The sequence below is a fragment of the Anolis sagrei genome, chromosome 2 (genome assembly GCF_037176765.1).
Source record: "Anolis sagrei isolate rAnoSag1 chromosome 2, rAnoSag1.mat, whole genome shotgun sequence".
Classification (NCBI taxonomy): Eukaryota; Metazoa; Chordata; class Lepidosauria; order Squamata; family Dactyloidae; genus Anolis; species Anolis sagrei.
The window spans coordinates 98,662,150-98,679,761 of NC_090022.1; the positions used below are offsets into that span (position 1 = coordinate 98,662,150).

The following is a 17,612-nucleotide window of genomic DNA, read 5'->3' on the forward strand; positions in this document are numbered from 1 at the left end:
GCACTCTAATTGGAGATCAGTGCTGCAGAATTTGAAGAGGCACAAATAGAGGGCAAAAGAGAGAAACGTGCCAAGAGGAATGCGCATCAAGCCAACACTGACCATGACCGCCTTCCACTTGGAAACAGATGTCTTCACTGTGGGAGAACATGCGGATCAAGATTAGGGCTCCACAGCCATCTATGGACCACCACCAAGACACTACACTTGGAGGACCTCAGGCTATGTGGGATCGTCTAAGTAAGTAATTCAGTAAGATGAAAAATTAGAAGGCATGGTCATCAAGTTCGCAGGCAACACCAAATTGAGAGGGATAGCCAATATTCCAGAAGACAGGAGAAGAATTCAAAATGATCTTAACAGATTAGAGAGATGGGCCAAAACTAACAAAATGAAGTTCAACAGTGACAAATGCAAGATACTCCACTTAGGCAGAAAAAAATGAAATGCAAAGATACAGAATGGGGGATGCCTGGCTCGACAGCAGTAGGTTTGAAAAAGATCTTGGAATCCTCATGGACAAGTTAAACATGAGCCAACAATATTATGAGGCAGCTACAATAGGTAATGGGATTTTGTCCTGCATAAATAGGAGCATAGTGTCTAGATCCAGGGAAGTCATGCTACCCCTCTATTCTGCCTTGATGAAACCACTCTTGGAATACTGTATCCAATTCTGGGCACCACAATTGAAGAGAGATATTGACAAGCTGAAATGTGTCCAGAGGAGGGCAACTAAAAAGATCAAGGGGCTGGAGAACAAGCCCTATGAGGAGTAGCTTAAATAACTGGGCATGTTTAACCTGCAAAAGAGAAGCTTGAGAGGAGACATGATGGCCATGTACAAATATGTGAGAAAAGTCATAGGGAGGAGGGAGCAAGCTTGTTTTCTCCTGCCCTAGAGACTGGGATGCGGAACAATGGCTTCAAACTACAGGAAAGGAGATTCCACCTGAACATTAGGAAGAACTTCCTCACTATGAGAGCTGCTCAGCAGTGGAACTCTCTGCCCTGAAGTGTGGTAGAGGCTCCTTCTTTGGAGACTTTTAAGCAGAGGCTGGATGACCATCTGTTGGGGGTCCTTTGAATGTGATTTTCCTCTTTCTTGGCAGGGGATTGGGGTGAATGACCCATGAGGTCTCTCCCAACTCTATGATTCTATATGGAATCCTGGGACTTGTAGTCTGAGTTACTTGGAATTATCTGGTCTATTTTCATGAATTACACTAGTCACAAGACTACAAATTCCAGGATTACATACAATGGAGCCAAAGCATTTAAAGTGATGTAGTTAGAACTGGATTATATTGTCAGTGTAGACACATGTAATGCAGATTGAACTGTGTTGAACTGGATTATATGAGTCTACACTGCCATCGAATCCAGTTCAATCTGTGTTTAATGGCAGTGTAGATGGGGTTACAGAGTAGTGTAGTGTGGACACACCTCTAAAAAAATACATGATGCCTATGCCTCAGTTACAATGGCTGGTAAGTAAAACAATAGTGGAATGACAGATTTTTTGCAAAAGGACTGCATATTGGAAGGGTTGTTGTAGGTTTTTCGTAGAAGCTTTCTCTCCTGACATTTTGCTTGCATCTATGGCAAGCATTCTCAGAGGTAGTGAGGTCTATTAGCATATTACAAATCTTCATTTCTTATAAATTTCTCTTTTCAGGCTCTTGGACAGGCAGTTGGATGAGGAACTGTGAAAAATTTGTCACAACTGGCTGCCAAGGGATCTCTCCCAAATTTGAGCCCACAAATAAATCTAAATAATTAAAATAGAAATAGTATTACTTTACTTTACTTTATGTATATATTTAATGTTGCTGTTCATAGGAGGCACAGTGTTTGTGACCTATGTTGCTTCTTCTTGTTTTTTGTTATAAACAATGACAAAACAAGGTTTTTCACGAGCACTGGCAGTAAAAGCCATTTAGACACAATCAAATGCATTCCCATCTTTGAACAGAAGCAAAGGCTTTGTGATTCCAGAAGTTGAAAATGAGAGAATGACTCACACTGACCTTTAGCCTTTTTCTGTCTGGCAGAAGAACAAGGCTGAATTGCTGTGTGCGCAATTAGTTCCAAGGCCTTTTGTGAGCAGTGAATCTCTTGGATCGCTAAGTTAATTTACTGCATTTGTCACCCAGGCAGACTCATCCTGAGAGAGAAATGGGAAAACGTCTTGCAAAGACAACTACAGAGTAAGATTTTGAAAGAATCAGTGAATGTCCAGAGCTGCAGATAGCATGCTTTGGCATAATATGTTCCATTGTTTTATTATTAACTAACAATGACTGTGAAGAAGATAAATCCATTAACTGTAGGAAGATAGAGAATTACAAGAATATAATCCCCATTCCCCACCCAACCCTGTGCATCTGGCAGTGACAGCAAGTGGTTGCCATCTTGTGGAAGAACTAGGAATTTAGTCAGAATACGACAGGCAAACATACATGAAATAATACAGAAGATATTAGAAGTAAAAGTAGTTAAAACCAGAACACTTCCTGCTGGGAATATTAGAGACAGAACTGGAAAACAACGAAAACAAACTATTCAACTGCCTAGTGGCAGCAGCCAAAATATGCTATGCAAGATTATGGAGAACTAAGGAGATCCCGTCACAGGAACAATGGGTAATAAAGACAATAGACAATATGAATATGGACAAATTATCACAATTTGATGAATACGAATCAAAAGACGATGACAATAAAAACAGACTCGTCCCCAGTGAAGAACTTTTTAATTCAAGAAAAATTAAAATGGATGATCGACCTACAGTGAAAATGACATACAATCGTTCTTAATGAAGAGGGAGAAAGAGGGTCAGTGGATAAAGATTGATGATCTCAAAGAAGAACATAACAGAAGTGAAGATGATTGGAAGCCTTTACTTACCAACCCACCTCCCCTAACCCCTACCCCTTCCCTATGTCCACTTCCCCTGTCCCCCACCTCCAAAGATACCCCCTTCCTCCAACACCCCAACTCCCCCCTCCCCTCCAACCTACCCTCTTCCCCAACTTTTTAAACCTTCATTTGTAATCAAACTCAATAAAAATATTTTTTTAAAAGAATATGTCCACACATTACTTAACTGCTGGAGCTTCCATAAAAACAAAATCTGTTTTTTGGAGGAGTAAATTGTTGCTGTGAAATAGTATAGGACTGTAAATATCGATTGGGATAATATAGTACAACCCCCCCCCCCTCCCCAATCCATGAAACCAATATCTATTGTTTCATTTATCCACAACCAACAAATATGGCCTCTCCAGGCATTTTCTAGATCCTCCAGCATAACCCTGTGGTATTCTTGGGTCAGATGTTCTTCATTTCAATAGACTTTGCTGTTATCTATGGTTTCATGTATTCACATGACATCCCGGAATGGGTCATCAGAATGCGAAGGTTATATTGCATATATTATTTTAAAAGGATTGCTGCCGAGCTATTTCTACATGCAATATACAAGTATGTGTACACACTATGAACAGTGATCCGAATGTCTAAGAAAGGTACTGCTGGATGCCATACATCAAGCTATAATACATACACTGTGTTTGTTAATCCTAATTCCTATCATATGCATGATCACATAATAATATTTCCTATTCTCTTTCCACCCAGAAGTTCTCTCTCACACTCTCTGTTTTATTTTATTATATACATATTAAAGAAACAGACACCTTTAAGTAAATGTCTCACAAGGCAGTCCCATATAAGCTCCTGTTATAAACTGTTCATGGAAAGAATGTGCTCTTTCACTGAACTGTGGATCCTTGTGTAGTATTAACCTTTTTAAAGCCTTCTCTACTGTTTTCTAAACCATAGAACTGTTTTAGCCAAATTTAAAGATTGTTGTTGTTGTTTATTCATTCAGTCGCTTCCAACTCTTTGTGACCTCATGGACTGGCCCACGCCAGAGCTTCCTGTCGGCCGTCACAACCCCCAGCTCCTTCAGAGTCAAGCCAGTTACTTCAAGGATACTGTCCATCCCTCTTGTCCTTGGTTGGCCCCTCTTCCTTTTTCCTTCCATTTTCCTCAGCATCATTGTCTTCTCTAAGCTTTCCTGTCTCCTCATTATGTGGGCAAAGTACTTCATCTTTTCCTCTGATATCCTTCCCATCAGTGAGTAGTTGGGCATCATTTCCTGGAGTATGGACTGGTTTGACCTTCTTGTGGTCCAAGGCACTCTCAGAATTTTCCTCCAGCACCACAGTTCAAAAGCATCTATCTTCCTTATCTCAGCCTTCCTTATGGTCCAGCTCTTACATCCATAGGTTACTATGGGCAATACAATTGCTTTAACTATGCAGATTTTCAGTGCCGGTGTGATATCACTACTTTTCACTATTTTATTGAGATTGGTCATTGCTCTCCTCCCAAGAAGTAAAAGTCTTCTGATTTCCTGGCTGCAGTCTGCATCTACCAGTGATTTAATTTCATTGTTATGATACTTTAGGAATGTTCCCACCACCACCATCGTCGTCGTCATCGTCGTCATCATCATAATCATTATCATCCTATCTATTGTTCCTGATCTTGAAAATACATTCTGCTGCTATAAACTGATAATCCCTCATTCGTAAATAAATCGCAATTTGGAAATCTCAATTTTCTCACATTGTTTGCTTGTGGTGATAGTTTAGCATAAGATATGTTTAGTGCTCTTGTCCCTGTGAATTGCTTTAAAACAGGTGGTGGAGAATGCATCCATTAATGGAAAGTAAAGTTTTAAAAAATGCTGTTTAATTTTTTTTATACAAACTAAAACACCAGAGGTCATTGAATCCTATATTAAATACATAAATTAAAAAATAACCATTCATAAAACTTTACATACAATAAGGATTCTCATCTACACGTTAATACATACAGTACATGTACATGGCCGCAGTGTTTATCAAAGGCTCATTCTGCCAAATAATTTACAGTTCTCTTCTGGAATTATAGACACAAAAATGGGAGCAAGTTATATACAGGGAGGTGCAGTGGAGAGAAAATGCAATACTTGTCCAAATTGCTGGATCTAAGCTCAGTGGGGCAAAAATGGGCTGGTCAGCTTAGTCCAACTGAGAGATAGCAGAGAAAAACATTTTGTGATTTATGATATTGTCACACTGCCCTGAGGCTGAGACATTGGAAAGTTTACCATACTTATATTTAATCTATTTTGTGTGTCCTTTGATATGTCAAAAGAGAAAGTTTGTAATTGTGATTCCTGTGAGTAGTAATACTGCTGAACTGCACGCAAGGCTGGCTTTGGCCCAGTGTTTGTCACATGAAGCATCCCCCCATACCTGCATTGACAAAAGGCTGAAGGATGTGATCTTTCTCAATACTCATGTGTCAGTGAAAGCCGCAGGGCACCACAAAGAAACACTTTTGAGATGCCAAATTGAATCATGAAGATGGGAAGAAGTATCTGATTCCATTTTGGGAAAAGAGTCAGGGTTTTCAGCCAAACATCTTAGAATCTCTTTTGACATTTTGGTGAGTTTGGGATAGCTCCCCAAGCATTTGTGATCACCTAGGCTGAGCTGTTTATGTCCCAAGGACTCTGGTGGTGGCATGGGACAATGGTACCAGACCTGGCATCAAACTCACCACCAACTATTACTCATGTTGTCTTTCAACAACACATTATCAGTCTTAGAATTGGAAGTACACTTTTATAAGTACTAATAGCATCCTACTATATACATTAGAGATAGATATATATATGTACAATAGTAAATGTATGTATTTGCTCATACATACTTAGCCTAAAGGTGACCTCATGTTGATCTCTAGAGGGTTTGCAGAGTCACTGTCAAGAAGTGGATATTAGGCACAGATTGCATTGCACTGAGGAGACAGAAAACCCCTCCAAAGTCTACAGAGTAAATTTGACAGACCAGTCCATGCTTCATGTAGCATACTTTTTAACCAAGCAGCTGGGCATTTCCTGTCCCCCTCCAAAGACTTAATCAAAGGATTGGCTGTATGTATTAGATAATGTGAGATGAACATGCATACACAAAGAACATATTACAATACCAAAGACATAGGTGAGAAAATGTTACGTTTCTTCAGCATGCTAAGAATGCTGGGGAACATTGACTTAAGTAGCAGTCCCATCTTTCCCTGCCATTAAAAGGGTTGGGAATAGAATGAGAAGCCATGATAAATTCGTTGGTTATTTAACTGGGACTAGAAACATGTTTTGTTATGTGATTAAAGACAACAAGCCACAGACCATCAAAGCAACCTCCTTGGCCAGTGTTTGAGACCTGTTGTGAAGGAATCCAAATTTGAGTTCCTCCATTTCCAGAATGCTAAAAAATAAATACATCAAACTGAATTTTACAGGCATTTAAATTACATGTTATCTGGCGATATCTGCCACAGAGCAGAAGAAAGGATTTACAATGGCATATACATGATTAATCTTATCAATAACATTAGACAGTCATTGTTACCTTGTTAGAAACAAGTTCATATTTAGACTGTTTTTTGATCTGATGCAGTGTTCAGAGAAATAATCAGAATTACCTGCGATAAGCATTACATGGGCATGAAAGGCAAAATTTCACTTTAAAGTGCATTAAAAGCACTATAAAGTGCACAAATCTTGGAAAAGTCATTTAATTTTAAAAGGTATCACACTTGAAAATGTGCTGTTTCACCTTTTCTATGAGTGCTTAAATTTTTCAATTCTAAGCTCGTAAAAAATAACAAAAACAAAAAGCCAAAATTATTACTGTGTTTGATAGTGTTTGTTTTCTATATGTGTAGCCTGAATAACCATTTGTTCATTTTAGGTCCTGGGGGCATAGTAAGAGAAATGTAGCTCCATGAGTCACACCTCTTGTACACTCCAAATATTACACCAGCACATAGAGGGGATACATACAAGACTGTTGTAGGAATTCCCATTATGTTTCTTTGTGTATGTGTAGTTGGCAATGAAAATTGGAACTGATAAGATGAACAACACTTTCCATCATAAAACAGGAAATCTTTTCTCAATAGAAGATTGCTTAATTAAAGGCAAACAATTGCAGGACCACAAACAATATTTGGACATACGGAGTAATTATAGGGCTGCCAACATATGTAATAAGAACAATCACCAGAAAAGTTTATCTCAGAAAGCTGCTTACTCCATTCAGCAATGACCGTAATTACTTTCACTGGAAAAAAAAAGAAATAATAGACCACACATTTAGTTTGCCAACATAGCCACTTTCCAAGGGAGATTTCCCTGTTTTCTTCAAGTCACACACACATCTTTGCTGACATTGGCAAAGGCACCGCGGTGGTCTGGAGCTCTGTGACTCCTGTTGCGACAAACTAGTCTGACATAGATTGGGAGTGGAATGGTCTAAACACCAAGACAGAATCCAGGTATGATTCAAAGCAGCAATGCTTTGGATCTAGCCCCAGATATATTTCCCACGGAGATGGCCCTAAAGTCTTACAAGTGCCATTTTTTCACATTGGTAATAAAAATGGAACCCATCTTAGGAGAAGAGTAGGATAAAAATGAAAGAAAACAAAATGAAATTTATAACATGCATACATTATTTAAGATTTTGCCAGCATTTCAGGATTGTAAAAATTAGCTGCTAAAGCCAGTTGCCCTACCCTTACCCCCTCACTGTCTTCAGGTATGGCCAATCTTCATTGAGAAATGTAATTACATTAACAAAATCTATTTCTACCTCCATTAAAGGGGAACCTCAAGCCAAATGGTGTTCTGATAAACCTGTCCAAGGCATCTAGGAAAATGTATTCAAGCTCACCAATTTTTTCTTTGAATTTTCACATTATTTAGGGAGACTGATAATTATAAATAGATAGAAGTGTTCTATTTGCTATGTTTGCATTGCCTTGACTACTTTGCTTGCCCCTTTCTTTTGGATGCCTAAATAGCAGTTCTAAATGCTCAATGAAAGTTTTAATGTATTGCAATGCTAGAAATTTGGGGGCTGAACATTTTAGGGTAGCAGAATTTAGGTGGGGCAATGTCTTCATTTTGCCCCTCCTCCTTAACTCCAGCCCTGGATCTGAGGAAGTTGGACTTGGCAAAAATTCTACTTCTAAAGCCGTGCTGTACTTGGCAGTACAGCATGGCCTCCTTAACTGTAGGACTGGTTTCTGTGGCTTCATTTATCCCTACCTGAAAAATATATCCTCTTTGGACATCTATTGGGTCCTCCAGTGCAACTCTATGATATTCTTATGCCAGAAGGCCTTCCTTTCAGTTAGCTGCAGTTGTGTATATCCATGTGAAATCCAGAAGCATATCTCCTATCGATACAAGAGATCATGTTTTATGTGCACTGTGGTAAATTATTCCTTTCCTCAACTGGATACTATTGTACTTAAAAATATTGCATTTGTTTGCAAAACTTTGCATCTTAACAGTTCCTTCACAAAAACACAGAAATTTATGTATAAAGAGAAAATGAATATCAGCCCATCCAGTAACTAATAGAAAAATCTGACACACATACTGAAGACAAGGTGTCACATAAATTGCAGCATAAAATTATCTGGTAGCATTTTGGAATCCAGAAACAAAACAAGAACAAAGGAAATGGTTTGAAAGAAAATTACAGCACTATTCTGTAAGCAGACAGGCTTTATGTTCTTCTTGGTCCAAATTGACAGAATCTTTTTAATTTGTGGTGAAACAAAAAAAACAAACCCCGATTCTGTTTCAGTATCAAGGTCAGGATTTTTAAAAATGAGGTAATGGAATGTTACAGAAATCAAGACTGTTTTTGAGCTCCTTGCATGTGTGATAATGCTCATTGTGGTGTGAAGAACATCCATCCATACAAACCCTTTGGGAATGAGTTGAGATTTGACATTCACAATCTCTAGCTGACTTTTCACAGGATGCCATGTGACAATAGGCTCTCCTGAGTAAATTATGAAGCAGAGAAAGGAAACGGAAGCAAGTTGATGGAAGGATATGGGTCTTATTTCCAGTTGAGATGTTGCAAACTGTACTCAATGGGAAATATAAACAGGAAGCCTATCCTAAATATTCCATGTGGAACCACAACACTGAAACTTCAATAAGTTTTTGTAATAGATACAACAAAACAGACACACAAAAGAAGATGGGCTATGAAAGAAAAGCTACTATGAATGACAGCTGATTCTCACTACCACTGATTGTTCTTGGTATTCTCTACAACTGTGCTACTCAACATGGTGGTCCATGGACCAGTGCCAGGATGCAAGCTATTGACTGCAAGTTCCCAAAAATGTTCAGGAGAGGAAAAGGCTGTAATTGGAATTGTGAGAAAAGGAGACAGTTCCTGTACCTTTAACAACTATGTGTGTGTCTTCAAGTTGCCTGAAGGGTTTTTGGCAACCCTATAAGAATTCCATAGAGTTTTTCCTAAGCCAGAATAATTCAGAAGTGATTTTGCCAGTTCCTTTCTCTGAAAAATAGTCTAAGCACTTAGTATTTGTTGGCAGACTCCCATCCAAGGACAAATCAGGTCTGAGCCTGCTTCACTTCCAAGATCAGGTGGGATCTGGTGTCTTTTGGATATTTAGGACCAGCAATTGTGTAGAAAATGAAATTTAAGTAGGTTTTGATTATCACTCGTCCAGGTATGCTTAATCTGTATAACCATTAAAGGTAGAGGAACTATCTCCAGTTTTCACACTGACAATCCTAGCTGTAGTCAATGGGCATAAATCTGGTGCCGGTCCCTGGAAGACTAAGAAAAACACTACCTGTTCCACATATTGGTTAGTTGAAGAGGCACTGTTCTACAATGTATCCACAAAGCCATAATTCTGCATGAACACTTATGAGGTTTCACAGCAAACTGATTGGGGTTTTCCTCAGAATTCAAGGTTATGTGGGAAGTTTCCTCTAAGACTAAATCAGATGCAAAAAGCAACTTCCATCAACTACAACAATCCTTTCTCTTTGGTGCTGTCATGGAGGAAAGTGACACCTGTGGACACTATGCCTTTAGAGCTGTGTGATGATTTTAGATATTGTATTGCTTATAATCATCCACAGACACTCATGCTGGGTGAGACAGTTATCAAGAATACAAAAAAGGCCAAGGGAAGATAAGAATTACAGTCTGGGTAAGATATCAGAATAATGCTGCATCTCTTTACACCAGTTTCAGTTTTGTGATAAAAGCCTGCTGGAGTATAACCATCATTGAATGCTAAATGTTGCATACCTTGCCAGTTCTTTGGCTGACCCATCAACAGAATCTCCCAGCACAGAATTATAACAGGGAGATAATGTGTGGTGCATTCATCCAGAATGCTAGTCAGACTATTTGCCCTGTATCTGAGTAATATGAATATAAACACAAAATCAACTGAAATGTTTTACAAAATGATGTTTCAGAGACCAAGGACCACACAAGTGAATGATTGACTGCTGGTGATGGTTCCTACCTAATTAGGCTAAATCCTGGAACATTTACAAATTTCTGCTAAAATAGATATTCCCATCAAAGCTGACTAATAAAAGGACCCTTAGAAGTTTGAATTTTCAAGATTTTGCTGTGACACACTTGGTCAAAATAAAATAATCTTTGCAATGCAAGAGGAAAGTAGTAGCGTGTATCTACTGGTAAGAGAAAATGTTGTTCATCTTGTCATTGCTGCTTTCTCCTTCTTACTGATAGGAGGGCTATGACTAATATCAGGATTGGATCAGATAAATATAGGTCTGGTGCTGAGGAACTTGGTACGATAGATGGCAGGGCTGGGAAGCTGTGGTGTCTCCAACATTCAGAAATCAGTCATTTAAATATGTGAATGGTAACGCCCATGATGAGTACCGAGCACTATGTAGCATAAATCTTAATATTGGCCATTCTTATTATTTATATTACTTCAGGAGAAAACAACCACAAGCAAATACTATGCTTGCTATATTTATATTTTGAGATTTACTTAAATTTTGCCAGTGTACCAATAAGTGAAAAACCCCTATAGTCTATAAAAGGGGAATACAATTGCAAAATGGAAGAGCAGGTCAGTTGGGACCTTGGGAACAGAGCTGAGATTCTTCTAATGCTCAAAGACCAAAAGAGGCTCTATCTCTGCCTTCAGCACAAGGATGCCATTTGCTTCTGTGCAAGTTGCCAATCATCAGAACCTGCCCAAATACAGGCTAGCCATTCTAAGCAGGACTTTGCATGAGCAAGTGTTATTTCCACATGGAAAAAAATCTCATAAATCTGAGCGAAACCTACAGGCAAGTGGAAGATAAATGCTGCTTCAGGGCAAACCTTAATGAACAATACAGGCCAATTCTTAGCAGCAAGATATGTATTTGTCATGGGCAGGTGAGATAATAAAAGGATGTTCCTTGGGTTTGCTCATTTTAGTTCATGCAGCCGACTGAGAAAATAACCATGACAAGGGAAAACATATTGCATAAAATAAGTTCAACTCTGCAATAAACAGAGATGAGTAGAGGAAGAAACTCTTAGAAGCTGGGGCCTGATCAGCAGGCATTTGCCTCCTCTCCCACATGACAGCTTCTTGGTCAGAGGACCTTCCACCCCATTCCAAGTCCACCCAATGGCTAGTGAAATGAGTGTTCCATTCATGTAGAGTTCTTTACTTGATGTAACAAACATGTTCCATAGGTTGTCCTTAATGGAAAGGGCCCTGATGACAGGAAAAGGACAGATAAGGCTACAGCATTGTTAGGAATCCTCAAGCGCACTGTCAGCTGTTTTCTCTAGCTTGGTCCGCCTTGCTGGGTTACTGTTCCAATTGGATCAATCCCATTGTCCACCCATTATGAAAGAAAATCAGAATATGTTTCTCCCCTCGTTCACATTGCTGCTGTCATTGTTCCTGAGTTTAAAATCAGAGAGAAAAAGAGTCCCTGTATTATGAAAGCCCGACTTTCCAAACTGACCTTTAAAAAATGTCCTTGTCTTCTGAATACTTTTCTTTTGCTCTGTTCCCTTTACTATTGAAGACTTTCATGGGAAGTTGGTGTTTATGTTTAAAATAACCCCCCTGCACAGCAGGGATAGAGTGTTCATAGTCACTTTGGTTCCTTGCCTGACATACCTTGACTCAGTCTGCTCACTGTGGCTTCTTGCTGATTCTTTCTCTTTACAAAGAAAGAAAGAAAGGAAAATAAAAAGGGCAGGGGAATAATCCATGTGGTGTACGCTGATGAGATATTCTCCTCCTTACAGAATTTCATTAAGTGCAGCATATATTGTAGCTTTAGACAGGAACTGTCAAGTAACAAATCTGGAAAATGGCTTTAAACTACATGGTGGGTGTGGTCTTAGCTACGGAGTGTTGCTTTGTTGTGAAATGGTTGTAAACAGTGTTCTCTTCTTCATGGGTTTGGAAGCATCGGCCCTTCAGAGGACTTTGTGGTCCATCACTCTATGGGGAAGAAAAGAGAAAAACATTCAAGGTAAAAGGAAACTTCATTAATTATACTGCATATACCTACTGAGAAATTATTCTATGGCTTCAAATAGAAAGTTTCTTACATATCTCATGATAAATGAGACTCTTTTGGCTTGCCTTGAGAGTTTGTGATCTCCATATAGATAGCACGTTCAACAGAATGGGAATCAGCAAACATCGGAACACATATAGGGCTGCGCTGGATCATATCAAAAGCATATCTGGTCCAGCTTGTAGTTTCCAGAGTGGCCATCAAAAGTATACTACTTTTGTTATTGGATTTAAATATATCTGATGAGACAGAAGAAGATGGGCTTGTGTTTTGGCTGAACTTGTTTGAGGTGCCCGTGTGTGTATATGTATTGAGCGATTTGCAGTTCTTGTGCACCTGATTGAAGACAGCGAGGGCTTGCTAAAATACTAACTGGGATAAAGTGGAACTACCAAGCAGTAACTACTGTATATAAAGCTCCTTCCCCTGTTTCTGGAGCTTGGCAAATAGGAAAAACAGAATAGGCATTTGTGGGGCCGTTTCACAGGGGAATTTGTACATAGAAGGTGAAAGAATGGTTAAGTGATCAGCAACATTTGTGCCCTGTGTGTCTTCTTGCTGAGTTTGTGCGGAATCACACATGCAGCTCAACAACATGCAGTCGATCTTTGGTATCCACTGGGTTTGGTTCCAGGACCGCCTGTGAATACTAAAATCTATAGATGCTCAGGTCCCATTATATACAATGCCATAGTAAAATGATGCCCCTTATACAGAATGGCAAAATTAATGAATGCTTTTTGGAGGGGTTTTTTTGGGAGTGTATTTTAAACCATAAATTCTTGAATCTGTGGATACAGAAGGCCAACTGTACAGGCACTTGATCTCCTTTGCATTGCTCTGCCTCATCTGGCGGTCTAGTCCCAGTTTTGGCTTTTCTTTTACTTGGCATCTAGAGCTGAAGAGACTATCTCTGCACCATCCATAGTTTGACAGGCATCTACTCTTTTCCTTGTCTTTGCCCCCTCTCATCAGCTTCTTTCAGTAGTCCTTCCCTGCCCTTCCATTCTCTTCTGCAGCTTCCAATCCCACCCCCTCTCTTAAGCTTCCATATTGATGTCTTAGCCCATTTAAATATCTCCAAGGCCATAATTGGCCATGCCTCTGCTACAGCACCTGACTAAAGGTATGGCTTCAGCCCACTGTGCCCAGTGAGCCACTGCTGCAGTTGATGCAATATTACAGCTAATTCACTATAACATGATACACTAAGACCACGAACCTGTCAGCTTTTATCAAGAAGAGTTGACAAAGGAACTCGATATAAGTTATTTCTTTTATATTTATTAGAAGATCATAATATTTATATTTAGAAAAGGGTGGTGGTGATCCTTGAACCAGTCTTGGTGGTGGCCCCTTGCCTGTGGAACATGCTTCTCAGTGAAATTAGGTCAGCTACATCCCTCCTTTCTTTTAGGAAGAAGCTCAAAACACGGTTTTGGGACCAGACATTCGGATAGCAGGCTCTGACAGCACTCACAATGTTTTTGAGAACTGACCATGGGCAGACTTTGGACTGGGTTGTTGGTTGCTGAATCAGATTTAGATATGGCTACTTAGTTAATAATATTGTTTAAAATGGAGTTTAACCTAATGTTTTTACCTATTATGAAATGTTGTGTTTTGTATGTGTGGGCATCGAATTGATGCTGGCTGTAAGCTGCCCTGAGTCCCCCTTAATAATAAATACCACCATATTCATAGATTCAATGTCCTTGCTTGCAATGTCCATGCTCAAAAAATATCTACCACAAACCTAGGTCCTCCAGTGTAGTTCTATGGTATGCTTCTGACCCATGTATAGTAAAAAAACAAAAAAACAAGAATATCTTTTATTCCCTGCAGATGCAGGGGTTTTCTGTTTTTAATACTCTCAACCAGTGTTGAGAGTATTGACTTCTCCAGAGTTGCTGCAGCTCCCAGCAACTCTTGCCATTAAAGCAGTGATGCAGCTCAACAACATATGGATGAATGCACAGTTATAATCCCTGCTCAAAATCTGTGAAATTGTTAAACGAATATATGGAGTCTTACTCCCCCTCCCCCCGCAGTTCTGTAATGTAAACCATTCAGGGTTGATTCTAGTTTACTAGATTCTAGTTTACTAGGGTTTGGTTTGAACAAAAGTACAGTTCAAGTAAGTAAGTAAGTAAGTATGTTATTTAGAGGGCAGAGCTTAGAACATATATTCTGAACAAAGACAAACTTCTAAGGCCCCTTCTACACTGCCATATAAAATCCAGATTATCTGCTTTGAACTGGATTATATGGTGTTGTAGACTCATATAATCCAGTTCAAAGCAGATAATCAGGATTATATAGCAATGTACAAGGGGCTTAAAAAAGGTTCCCAACCTTTTTTTGACCAGAGACCACTTGACCAGGGACTACTTTTTTTTTTAATTTTTATAAATTTTATTTCACAACATCACAACATCACAAAGACATACAGAACACTTACACATACAAACAACGGATTACAAGTATAACAAATATAACAAAGTACAAATATACAAATTACATTAAAAGCTTGGCCAACCTCAGTTGGCCGGACCTCCTCTCTCTCACTCTAGTGGATTTTCTCTTGGTCTTCATTTACAGTCTTCATTTGTGTATATAAATGCATGTATTTCCTCCGGTATTTAGTTCTTGCAATGAATAGATTCAATATTGTTCTTTTTACTTCAAAATCTTTCATGCCAGTATCTTTGTTATCCTATCTTTCAGTTCTCATGTTTTCTGACTCGTGGTTTTCCTTTATTTCTTGTTAGTTCGTTTTATTTCCTGAGTTTTCTTTTGGCCCTTAACTTTATCCTTGCTTCTTTTTCCTGATCTGTGTTAATTTTCATTTTAGCGTAATGTTTGACATAGCGACACAGCTTTTAAATGTAAATTTGTGCCCCTTATCTTGGTTTGTGAAATGCCCCACTTAATAAAGCTATATTCGATATTTTGGAAAAAAGAAAAACCTTTGAATTGACATGTTTAACAAAGAGAAAGAAAGTGAATGTGTGGCGGTTAGAGTTTTAACTGTGGGGGAGATAATGGCCTTTTTATAGTTTTAACTTTTTCTCTTTCAACCACTCCTCCACCGGTGACCAGTTTGTCATTGCCATCGGTATATTTCGTGTATTTGAAAGGATATATGATAGGTGATCCATGTTCTTTATGTCCACTATTTTGTTAATCCATTCTGACTCTGATGGCATTTCTTTTTTCCTCCAAACTTTGGCAAGGAGTATGCGGGCCGCCGTGACCAGATAGACAAATAGCTTATCAGTCTCTTTGTCCCATATTTTTTCTGTTAGGCCCAATAGGAATGTCTCTGGATTTAGGGGTATGTTTTTTCTTAATATTTTTTGGCAGTTTTCTTGGATTATTTTCCAGTAGGCTTTTACTTTTGCACAGGTCCACCACATATGTTTATAAGTTCCCTCCTCTAGACCACATTTCCAGCATTTGTTGCACATGTTTTTCGAGAATTTGGCAATTTTGGAGGGCGTTAGGTACCACTGGTGTACCATTTTAATCCAGTGTTCTTTTATATCATAGGCATATGAATAGTTTGATTTTATATTCCAGATGGTGTTCCATTCTTCTAAAGATATTGATCTTCCTATCAATCTTGCCCATTTAATCATGTATTCTTTGATTCGCTCCTCCTCCGTAGACCATTCAAGCAGTAGCTTATGTTTTAGTGATGAATTTTCTTGGTTTTTCTATTAATCTATCCCAGGCCGATAGGTTTTCCATGAAGCCTATTTGTCTGTCTTTTGCGAAGTGTTCCTTCAGTTGCCAATATTGGAGCCATGTGAGATTGTTGTATTTTTCTTTTAGGTCTTCTATTGTTTTCATTTTTATTTCCTTTCCTGTCTTTGCAAGAAGATCTTTATACGTAGGCCATGTTCTCCAGCCTATTTCCCTCCTTTGTTGGGCTTCCAAGGTGGAGAGCCATAGCGGCGTTTTCGGATACATTCTTCCCTTGTATTGATCCCAGACTTTCAGAAGGGCCGCGCGGATAAAGTGGTTACGGAAGTTTTTTCTACCTTTGCTTTGTTGTTCCATATATAGGCATGCCACCCAGATCTTAAGTCGTGGCCTTCTAACATTAACAATTTTTTATTCTGAAGTCGAATCCAATCTGTGATCCACTCCATACAGCTAGCCTCAAAATATAATCTGAGGTCTGGTAGAGCTAGGCCACCTCTTGTCCTTTCATCTGTTAGATTGGTGAAATTAATTCTGGGTTTTTTGTTATTCCAAATGAATTTAGAGATGTCTCTGTTCCAATCTACAAATATCTGCTTCTTCCTTATTATTGGAATGTTTTGGAATAAATGTAACATTTTGGGGAGTATGTTAGATTTTATCACTGCTATTCTGCCCATGAGGGAGTTTCAGGTGTTGCCAGTCTTTTAGATCTTTTTTAATCTGTCTCCATTTTGCCTCATAATTGTTTTTTAATAACTGAGAGTTCTTCGCCGTAATGTATATGCCAAGGTACTTGATTTTCGTTGTTGTTTGTAAGCCTGTGAGGGTTGTCAATCTTTCTTTTCTTTCCCTTGAGATGTTTTTTGTGAGTATCATTGATTTTGTTTTATTAATTTTGAGGCCTGAGACCTTGCCAAATTCTTCTATTTTTTCTACCCATAAATTGATATTACTGAGGGGATCCTGTATTGTGCATATAAGGTCGTCCGCGAACGCTCTTAGTTTAAAGGATTCCTTCTGTATTCTTACTCCTGTCAGACTGTTGTCCTCCCTGATCTCATTTAGCAGGATTTCTAGCGCCATGATGAAAATTAGCGGCGAGAGGGGGTCTCGTGCCTTTCTCTATCGGAAGTCTTTCTGATTCGTGCCCGTTTATCTTGATGCTTGCGTTTTGGTCAGCGTAGATGGTGTTTATGGCATTCATAAATTTAAATCCGATGTCCATTTCTCTAAGTATTGATTTGAAAAAGGACCAACTTAGGTGGTCAAATGCCTTTTCCGCGTCGACCGAGAGTATTGCCAATTCCTTCTCATTATGGCTTTCGAAATATTCAATGATGTTTAAGATGTTTCGGACATTATCTTTCATCTTCCTATTTGGCAGAAAGCCTGTCTGCTCCTC

At 38.9% G+C, this 17,612-nt stretch overlaps 1 protein-coding gene and 1 long non-coding RNA gene across 2 annotated transcripts in view; one reads left to right on the forward strand and one right to left on the reverse strand.

The window, feature by feature from the left end:
- LOC137096052 (uncharacterized) overlaps positions 1–17,612 on the forward strand; it is a 124,575-nt gene that overhangs the window by 6,447 nt on the left and 100,516 nt on the right. The gene's annotated exons all lie outside the window — the stretch shown is intronic.
- JAKMIP2 (janus kinase and microtubule interacting protein 2) overlaps positions 4,743–17,612 on the reverse strand; it is a 128,687-nt gene continuing 115,817 nt past the window's right edge. The window contains exon 22 of the mRNA XM_060765133.2: positions 4,743–12,420. The gene's annotated coding sequence lies outside the window, so the exon portion shown is untranslated. The remainder of the gene's footprint in view (positions 12,421–17,612) is intronic.